The sequence below is a fragment of the Salmo trutta genome, chromosome 5 (genome assembly GCF_901001165.1).
Source record: "Salmo trutta chromosome 5, fSalTru1.1, whole genome shotgun sequence".
Taxonomy (NCBI): Eukaryota; Metazoa; Chordata; class Actinopteri; order Salmoniformes; family Salmonidae; genus Salmo; species Salmo trutta.
The window spans coordinates 32,321,801-32,332,746 of NC_042961.1; the positions used below are offsets into that span (position 1 = coordinate 32,321,801).

At 38.2% G+C, this 10,946-nt stretch overlaps 1 long non-coding RNA gene across 1 annotated transcript; it reads left to right on the forward strand.

The window, feature by feature from the left end:
* The first annotated feature begins 223 nt into the window (after positions 1 to 223).
* Positions 224 to 871, forward strand: LOC115193405 (uncharacterized). Its single transcript, XR_003878160.1, has 3 exons — positions 224 to 538; positions 623 to 741; positions 834 to 871. It is a non-coding gene; the product is annotated as an uncharacterized LOC115193405 (long non-coding RNA).
* Positions 872 to 10,946: the final 10,075 nt, after the last annotated feature.

The following is a 10,946-nucleotide window of genomic DNA, read 5'->3' on the forward strand; positions in this document are numbered from 1 at the left end:
TGGAAATGTTTTTGGGGGATTCAGTTCATTTTCATGGCAAAGAGGGACTTTGCAATTAATTGCAATTCATCTGATCACTCTTCATAACATTCTGGAGTATATGCAAATTGCCATCATACAAACTGAGGCAGCAGATTAAAATGAATATTTGTGTCATTCTCAAAACTTTTGGCCACAACTGTACATTTATTCACTCTGTGATAGGGTTCGATCCTATATGCTACTTTTATTGTCCTGTAAATGGTTTAGTGCCTATAATTTAGGCTGTGTGTAGAATGGGGCATAAAGGAAATTACCTCTACTAATAAATTACTACTAGATTATAGTGATAAGGAAAACAGCATACAAATTTGGCTTGTGTATTCATTTGCCTATAACTAATCATAATTCCATTATTTTTACATAAAAAAGAGAATACTTCAAAATGAGAAGATCCTACCATGGAAAAGACGACTGGGTGGACATAACATGTAAAGGAGGGGAAATAACTCACACCATGCAGCAGGACACCTTCAGCTGTGGGGTCTTTGTAATGCAGGTTTGATAGTTATATTTTCAATAATGAATGGTTAGCTATTATGTGACAATTAGGTCAAAAACTCTATTTTATTTTTTGGTGTAGATGGCCAAGGAAGTTGCACAGAACTTCCCCAACATCCCCTCCCAATTTGATATGGAACCTTCAAAAACACATGGAGCAACTGCGAAAATAAATGGCTGAGGATATACTAAAAATGTCTGGTATGTAATGACATTCAAAGTAAATGTAAATTCTTTATTTTTATGTAGTTGTGTGGGACAGCCATATGTTCAGTTCATGCCTATGATTTCAGAGTTCAACAAAGCCAACAACTGCTTCATGTGTGCCACTGATAAAGAACCTGGATGTGGCCCAAAGACTGACTGGGTTAGTAACTTTATTTAACATGTTTATAATCTTTTGACAACAGTGACGGCATGTAAGACAATTTATGATATAACACAATGGATGGCTAATTGGGCATTCGTCATACTGCATTGATATTTGATATTATTTATAACGCGTTACGCTTTGTTTTGTTTTGATTGAATGTTTTGCATGCCAACGGTGGTTCCATGTGCTGTGCCTAGGAATGAAGACAAAAGAGTTCAACAGAGTAAAGAACACAAACTGGAAGTGCAGTCTTTGTTGTTGAAAATGTATGCTATACCCCATCCACACTGAAGAGGCTCTGAAATGTACATCAACCAGGGATAAAGAGAAAGTTAACACTGTGAAATGTTTCATACTTAATTGAACTTAAGTGTCTGTTGACATGTTGGAAAAGATTAAAGGTCTACAATGTTTAATATGTCAATATTAAATTTTTATTCATTGATTTACTGGCCACCATTACTGTGGTTACATGTTCAGTTTATGTATTGACCAGCAAACCCACTGCAGCCTACCTCACTAGCTCACTCTCCATCCCTAATAGCATGTCTCACGTACTTTGCCCTTTTCCTTTCTTTTTGATATTGATGACAAAAGGAGATATTATCTGTCTCTCTCCTATTTTTACCACTGTTATACTGTGGAAAAATAAAAAAAACAGGGAAAATAAGTACTTAGAACTACCAATTATTGTAGATAAATATTAAAGAAAAGGGTAAACACAACACTGGACTGAACCCCCTAATTGTCAAACTAATAATAATGTACAACAATAGGGAAGATACATGACTAGAGGTTATGCAATATGGGTGTATATCAACTGCATGCTTCTTAGGTGTGTAATTGACATGACCAAGGAGCTATTGCAAATTTGAAACTATGAAAAATGTACGTTACACCGCGTGATTTTACAGTACACAAACAAGAGTGTACAATATAGAAGGGTAGTCAGCGAACATTAGGTCACATGTCCAAGGAGCTATTGAAATTCTAAATGTTGAAAAATTCATGTAAAACCATGTGCGATGAAAATGGACAAACTAAAGGGTGTGCAATGTGTAGGCCTACTGAGTGGACATTCTGAACCTTGTATGAAGTCACTAGATCACATAACCAAGGAGCTATTGAAATTCTACATTTTGAAAAATTCATGTAAAACCATGTGAGATAAAAATTGACAAACTAAAGGGTGTGCAATATAGAAGGGGAGTCAGTGGACATTCTGAACCTTGTTTGAAATCACTAGGTCACATGACCAAGGAGCTATTGAAATTTGAATGTAAAAAAGTTTGTACTTTGTTTACGCTCCCTAACTAATTCAACTTGGAATACAAAATGCTGCTCACATTTCCACATGTTTATTAGCTTTGGAAAGCAAATTAATGTCCAAATTGTGAAAATAAGAACTGTGCAATGTTGTGCGCAATTTTTCCAACATCATGACACTTATTTGGAGTCTGTGGCTCAAGTGGTTTGAAAGCTATTGAGGTTTGAAAGCGGGAATATCCGTTGAATATCCAACTTGAAACTGTCTTTACCTCGGTTCGATACCGTTAGTGTCTAATTTTTAACTGGATAGAAATAAGAAACAGAGAAAGTCGGGGTAGCCTATTATTAAGACATACAAATATGCCCATCGCTGCAAGTTAAAAGGCCGTACAATTTAAATGGCACAGCATTTAATACACTTTACTGTGGGAAAACGGATTTGTTGATATGCTTCAGTTTGCTGACATATGACTGGTTTAACATTTGTCTCCAGCGATTATAACATATAATATATTTAAAACAAATGTAATTTATATTTACAATTCCCTTATCCAAACCGATTACTCATTTACCTAACTCTTATCAATATCTCTTATCGAGTTGTAAATTACAGTGCATGGAGGAGAATGGAATTATTTCTATAGAAAAAAATGTTGACGCTTTTTCCACTTCGAACCGGTTGTTTCGCTAGACCTCGTGATTTCCTCGGGCGTAAAAGTTGTGTAATTGAATAAGAGTGTGCAAGGCACTGTGTCTGGTTCTTCATGGAAGGATAAACAACGTGTGTGTGTGTGTGTGTGTGTGTGTGTGTGTGTGTGTGTGTGTGTGTGTGTGTGTGTGTGTGTGTGTGTGTGTGTGTGTGTGTGTGTGTGTGTGTGTGTGTGTGTGTGTGTGTGTGTGTGTGTGTGGGTGAGTGAGTGAGTGCACTGTCAATGTTATTATAGTAAATTAAAACTGAAACTAATACGAAAACGTATCATAAATTTTTTTTGTAAACTGAAATAAAATAATTAAAAGACCCGTTTGAAAAACTAAAACTATAGTGAAACTATTATCTTTGACTCTAAAATTAGCAAAAATAAATTCCCCTGCCCAGACGTTGCATGAATCACCAATGGTTGCGTGCTGCGTCAGCGACTTGCTATAACATAGATGTGGTATACTGATACGTAAAGGGACTACCTGTATTTGTCCAATAAGAAAATAAGAAACACTCATGCGCATTTACTTTTGCAAAATGTTGTCCTAATGAACACGATCCTGGACTATTGCTCCATTCCATCCATGTTCTGTTCCCCAACATCACCACCACCATCCCACCCCACCCAGCCTAGCCATCTGTCAGGGGGCTGCCTGGTTCTGGTGTGTTTGCACAAGGCTTGGTCCTCTGGAATGTCAACATGGGCTTTGTGTGAAGCCTGAGGAGCCCACATTCACTGGGCCCTGGGGACACAAGCTAAGATCCTACCAACCAAGCACTGGGCAGGGGGCCATAGGGGTGACCAACTCAGGGGACTTGAAGTTTAACACTGCTTACTTTTTATATTTTTACCCTCCCTACACTTAATCTCTGTCCATAACTACCCCCCCCCCAAACTGGTTCATCGCTGGGTCAATGGCTATAGGAGGGAGGGCTCTACTTGTATTTGAATAAGGGTTTGCAAGGCACCATGTCTGGTTATTCATGGAAGGATAAACAAATCAAGTGTGTGTGAGAGCGTGTGTTTGTGTATGTGGGTGGGTGGGTGAGTGAGTGAGTGAGTGAGTGCATGTCAAGGTTATTATAGTAAACTAAAACTAATACAAAAACTAATCCTAACATTTTTTTGGTAAACTGAAATAAAATAATTAACAGACCTGTTTGAAAAACTAAAACTATAGTGGAACTATTATCTTTGACTCCAAAACTAGCACAAATAATATAAAAACCATAATGAATTAAGTTTTTTCCTAAGCTTTGGGCAAAAATAGAAAATTTTTTATCTAACGAGGCAAGTCAGTTAAGAACACATTCTTATTTACAATGATGGCCTACCCCAGCCAAATGACGCTGGGCCAATTGTGCACCGCCCTATGGGACTCCCAATCACGGCCGGTTGTGATACAGCCTGGAATTGAACCAGGGTCTGTAGTAACGCCTCTAGCAATGAGATGCAGTGCCTTAGACCGCTGCGCCACTCGGGAGCCCAACGTCTAATGGGGTTTTTAATGGGGTTTCCAAGGTTTTGGTGCCGCGTCATCGACTGCGCCGTCGGGCACCAGATTACTATAACATAGACGTGGTAAGCTGATACATAAAATACAGAAGAAAGTCGGAGTCAGTGCTTAAATACTGTATATCCTAGATTATTTTCATCTGACAGCTATTGAAATATATTGCAATCCCCTTTTCTAAAATAATAGAAAACATGTCACTTCCCACTGATGCCAATCGCTTCACCCACAGCTTATGGGGCTTTTAAGACAACTCAAAAACTCAAAGCCTGAGAGTTAAAATGTATTGCGTAGTGCTTCCTATTGGCCGATTTTGATATTTTCCAAGTGGGAAACTCGGAGTTCATTTTTCTACAATGAATTTCCAAGTCAGAATGTCAGAGTTTCCGAGTTGTCTTGAAAGCGGCATGATTTCCCTATCTCTTGTTACTCACTGATGATGTCAGCAGTGACATCAAAGTTGGTAGACCTATGACTCATGACACGTTCACGTGGTAGTCAGAACTAATTTCCGACTTGTAGTTAAACACATGCTGCGTTCAACCAGTTAGCAAGTAGGACATTTCAGAGTTTCTTAGTTCTGACCTGCAATGAACGTGACATCATTCCCTCATACTTGAGAAGCCCTGTTACACCAAGGCTGTGTTCAGTGCGTTTTTACATTCTGGAACTTTCATTTGAACAGAAACGGTGCTGTACTAACCGACCAGTTGAAAAACTGGAAGGAGATGGGTTGTGGGTTGGGGAACGCTGTCAGCATGGTCACTTCCCTTTAAATACGCCACACCCACCAAACGGTGTTGTGAGATGTCTGTATGACAGCTACCATTTTTCTAGAGGAAAAATAACATCATGAAGACTTGAAAACAAAATGTGTCAGTAAATCAGTTGCTGTTCCATGGCCATTTTCAGAGAAACCTATTCAATAGTAACTGAATAGAATCTCCTAATTCAAAGGTGATCAAACTCTGTTCCACTGCATTGTCCACTAATTGAACCCGTCTATATCCTCCCTTTTTCCCTAACATAGGACGAAATCATACATTGTTTTGTGACAGGGGAAGAAAGGAATGGCAGTGAATGTAAAGAAAGTCAAAGTTTCTCATTCTTCTCTCACTGTAACTATGACATGAATATGTTAATGAACACGTGTTACGTAGTTATGTAGACATAATTCATAGGAAGACAAATTAATATCATGAGCCAGTGGCTATCCTTTGGCAACACTACAAGCCCAGTTTTGGCTACCTATGTATGGCTGTGTTTACACTTGGGTTGAACAACCAATGTACAACGGATTTGTCACAATGGTGTGACACCCAGGAATGCGTTGGAGGGTAAATGTAATATTCAAACACTGATAATACACCTTTCTAATTTCGGAATAGCGTTTACGTTTGTGTTGAATCTTTATATTAGTGTTGAGCTATGTCATGTCAACATATACCCTGTTAAACTGAGTGTAGATTCTGACCAATTATTTGAAATGAAGTGAACAGTGAAATTATGTAAACACAGGACTATAGGAAGACAAAGTAATAACGTAAGGCAAGTTTAAAATAGAACAAAACGAAACAGAGATATTCTATAGAAACAAGCAAGACTGGATCAGCAGTTAGTGAGGTGTTTGCATGCTCACATGCTTCATTCTGTGTGTGGGTTAGCCCCGACCTTTGTCAGGTGTCTGACGGTGTATATAATCCAAATGATTGATGATTGCCATGACAATGGCATGGTGACAGACGTGGGATATAAATCACAGTGTATAACCCTCCTCCTCCAACCTACATCACTCTTTCCAAGCTAACAAGGAGCCCAGATAACACAGGCATACATACAGGGCACGTCAGCCTTCACACAAAATAGGTCACCTAGCTCTTTCTCCTAGTCAATTTGTCTGCCAAGTTTTGTCTGCCTTTTTTCTCCCTCTGTTTGTCTTTCACTCTCCTACTTCTTCTCTTGCTCCCTCCCTCTCTCCTTCTCCCTCTTTTTCCCCCTCCCAACCCCCTCCCTCCATTTAACCTGAAAGCCTGGGTACTGTTTTTTTCCCCCAGGGTAATTGTGTGTTGCTGATTCTTTGAGGGCAGGCAGGCAGGTAAAGAGAGAATGCCTCTTTGAGTGCTGTGGAATGTCTTGGACTTGTGTTCCAAATCACACCCTATTCCCTGTATAGTACACTACTTTTGACCGGAGCCCTATGGCTCAACCTATGGGCCTTGGTCAAAAGTAGTGCACTATATAGGGAATAGGGTGCCATTTGGGATGCACACCTGCTCTCTACAGTAGATTTTTAGAGAGGTAATTAAAGAAAATTGTTCTCTCAGCGCGCCTTTCTGTACCTGCCCTCCCTGCCTGCCCTGCTCCAACAGGAATCTGCTCTGTTCTATCCTGGAAAGGCAGTGCAATTATAGTTCCTGACTTAATCGTTCACCCTCAAGCTCTTTACCTCCAATTCATTTTCCTTCCTTTTCTTTCTTTCTTACTTTCTTTCTTTCTTTCTTTCTCTCTCTCTTTTGCCAAAAGCCAAGATGTGTAACTTTGTGGATTGTTACTTTAGAAAAAAATCATAGACAATAAAGGGTGGTGAGAGATCGTGTAAAAGAGTAAACAGTGCAAGCGGCGCTGGAAGCTACTGTATGCCTAGAGAGCCTGAAAGTTCATTTATAGGTTATTAATAAGAACCAACTTCTCATGACTACATATTGACATATTTGTCTCAAAGGTGTGTGTGTGTGTGTGTCAAGGTTATTATAGTAACTAAAACTAAATCTTGAAAAAAATATTTTGTATACTGAAATAAAATTATTAACAATCCCGAAACGATTATCTTTAACTCAAAAACAAAATAAAATAAAATAAAAACCATCATGAAGTACTGTAGGTTCAGTTTTAGTTTATTTTTCTATATAAACATCGAATGGGGTTTTCAATGTGGTTTTGAAGCTTTTGGGGAGTTTTCAAGCTACTGAATCTGGTGGGTAAATGCTGCTATAGATGCTGATGATTGTCAGCATCTATAGCAGCACTGTCATTAGATTTCACTAGCTAAGGGAATGAACGTTATTTATAATAAGAGTTACATGGAGAAAATCAGACCTCTTTGAAATGAAAAGGGATTGCTCTTGTCTTTTACAGCTTGTTTTAAGCATGAAGCATTGCGGACCAAAGCACTGTTATAAATCACTTTATAAGATCGGATCTGTTTTATTTTCTTCAAAATCTTAAGCTAACAAGGGGTAGGCCTGTGCTTTTTGCAATTTTCTTTAATAAAAGGTAGGCCTATGGCATACCATCTCATACTCCCTCAATTTGAGTCTTAGTTTTACTGTGAGGTCAATTACTCTGATAAATACATCATGAGCAAGAAACATTTTGTTTTTTAATAAAATCAATTATAGTACTAGCATGCTATCAAAGCTGACCTCTGGTCCTCCAAAAAATATTTTTGGAAGAAGCCTTTGACTCTCCTCTTGAACTGCCACCATAGGCCTACAGAGCACTGCCATTGGCAGCACACAAAAATATTTTTGATCAGCAAGAGCAGAGCAGGCCCAGGGCTCAGGGTTGGAATATCCACTGTACTGTGTAATGCAGCCTAATTGTATTTACACCATCCCAGCAACTATCTTAGAAATATAACTTTGCTCTGTGCTTCTTCGAGCATGCACTTCATAGCATATAGACTATGGTTCATTTGATTGAGATCACACTAAATAGCCTATAGGCGCACTTGATATTGGGCGCCCAGCGGAGAATCAGCGATGAGTGGCAGCATCGGGCACACCGATATATAGCCTAATAAACAACTATAAATAATAAACAACAATAAACAACAAATTCTAAAACACTGACGAATATTGACATTTCATCAATTACAAATTAAATTACCTTTCCCTGAACTAGATAAAAACAATCCTAAACCCTTGAAATTGAGAATGCATGACCCTCAAGGTAACCATTCAGTAAATTCAGTAAATTTCGATCCAACCCTAAAATCATCTAGGTTGCTAACTTGATTCCTCTTACATGTACTACTAAAGTAAAAAAATCATTGGATTGCTATAAACATGGGCGAAAGAGAGTGTCCTTCCACAATATGTTTTGCACCTGTCTCAGCGCTATTCCTTCTAAATAAAATTTACATTGAGATTGACTTTGAAATTTAAACATAAACTCATTTATGACCTGACCCATCAACTTATGTATTACTGGCCCCCAGTCACAAGAAGGGACATCCCATAAAGCACAACAAATAAATATATACAACACAAATGGCTCCTAGCTTTCTGTCCCTAACACTAAAACTAAAACAAAATAATATAAAACGAAATAGAAATAATTTTATACAACTCAAACAAAATAAAAAATAGCAAATCAGGTCTGAAAACTAACTGAAACAACTGACCCATCAACTTATGTATTACTGGCCCCCAGTCACAAGAAGGGACATCCCATAAAGCACAACAAATAAATATATACAACACAAATGGCTCCTAGCTTTCTGTCCCTAACACTAAAACTAAAACAAAATAATATAAAACGAAATAGAAATAATTTTATACAACTCAAACAAAATAAAAAATAGCAAATCAGGTCTGAAAACTAACTGAAACAACTGAATTTCAAATTAAAATCTAAAAATGAATAGAAATAAAAATGAGTATAAAAACACAAAACTATAATAACCTCGATGTGTGTGTGTGTGAGGTGTGTGTGCGTGTGCGTGTGCTTGTATGTATGTGTGTGTTTACATGCAAAGTAAAGCAAAGCTACTGTAGTAATAATATAGTGCACTGAAATGGAAAACTGTAATTTATACAGTAATGTTGGGTATTATCAACAGTAAAATACTGTGAAATATTTTACTGCAACATACGTAAACTATGGTGCATTGTGGGAAACTTTTGTGGGTGGGGAAAGAATTGCTGTATTTCGAATTGTACTTTAATTCCACCTCACAGAATATAGTACTGTACTGTATTTATGGAGAGCCAAAAACCTTTTGCCCACAAGTGTGTGCCTGGTAGTGTTGTTTCTGTCTCATTAACATATTTTGAGACATGACTTGTAAAAGGCTACATTTGCTGCACCCTTTAATAAGAGTGCCGTACCATTTTAACTGGTAGGTGGTAGTGAAGCATCATCAATTTGAAATGTTTAGGGGACAGATTGGAAGTGGCAGCAAGTCTTAAACCTTTAATGGTTGACCATTTTGCCATGTCCTTTTGGTCTGTTTATACAGTGCCTTGCGAAAGTATTCACCCCCCTTGGCATTTTTGCTATTTTGTTGCTGTAATGGGTCCTAGGTGTAGCTGGTGTAGAGAGTCAGGCGCAGGACTGCAGATATGAGTGTCGTGTCTTTGGCTATGCCGGATTAAGTGATACGACATGCTATTCTATAAAATCCTTTCTCTGTAATTAATATTACCTGATTGAGCTAATCATGTAAATGTAATTAACTAGAAAGTCGGGGCACCACGAAAGAGTGTTTATAGAGCTGTTATCTTCCGAATAAACTATGAAAGACCTAGTAATATTTTACATCAATAGCAGTCAATATTAATCGTCACCTTATTTCTGTCTCATCTGAAAGTTGTAAATTCTTGGTTATCTTCACGAACCCTGGCTAACAAGTTGAATCAGCAATACAAAATTGGGTTTAATTATTTATTTCCTAAATACCTAACTAATCACACAGAATTACATATACACAGAATGCAAATTATGTCATACAGAAAACGTCTCTGGTGGACGGAACCTGTATGATGGCTTGTTACACAAAGAGAGGGGGTTGGGCTTGAATGAAAGAGCAGGAAGACTGAGGAACAAAGGGAGAAGCTAAGCATTCGTAAATACAGTTTCTTATGCATTCTAAATTACCGCCCATTTGGAAAAGAAAAATGCAATAAATATTTACTCTGAGCTGCGCTTCGGGTAGGTTGGTTGTAGATGCTGGCCGTGTTGGCCAACAGAGATCTTCCTGTCCTCGGAAGAATGTCTCTGGTGGTAAATTGGATACGTTGTAGTATCTTCGTTGTGTGTTAGACTGGATACGTCGTCCGTCCTTTCCTAGCCCACGTTTACATCTGCTGTTGCTAACTCAATGGCTAGGAGGTCTCACTTCTTTAGTGAATAAGAGTTCAAAGTTCATACCATTCACAACTAAAGCTCACGCTGAGGTTGGCTTAGTTCTGTAGTTGACATGTTAGTCCCTTTTAACGTATGGACCGTCGTCCTATCGTCCTCGGAACAGGAGGTTACATTTTCGTCAAGGGCTTATATAGTGGAGGGAGAGAAGGGTGTGTTTCATAGTTTATAACCCATGTCTCTTCACAGGGGCGGGCCATTGATTGAGCAGGGCTCTAACCTTATGAAAACCCAATTCTCTCATTTGGAAGCTAAAATTACATTTAATCTTATCACAAATAGTTTCATATTCAAACATTTAATTTGCACAACAATTCCATGTGAATCTGATAACTAGAATGTGTAGACTTTCCTAGATACAGTTTATGTCGTCCTGTCATCAGTCATAATGTATCAGATGACC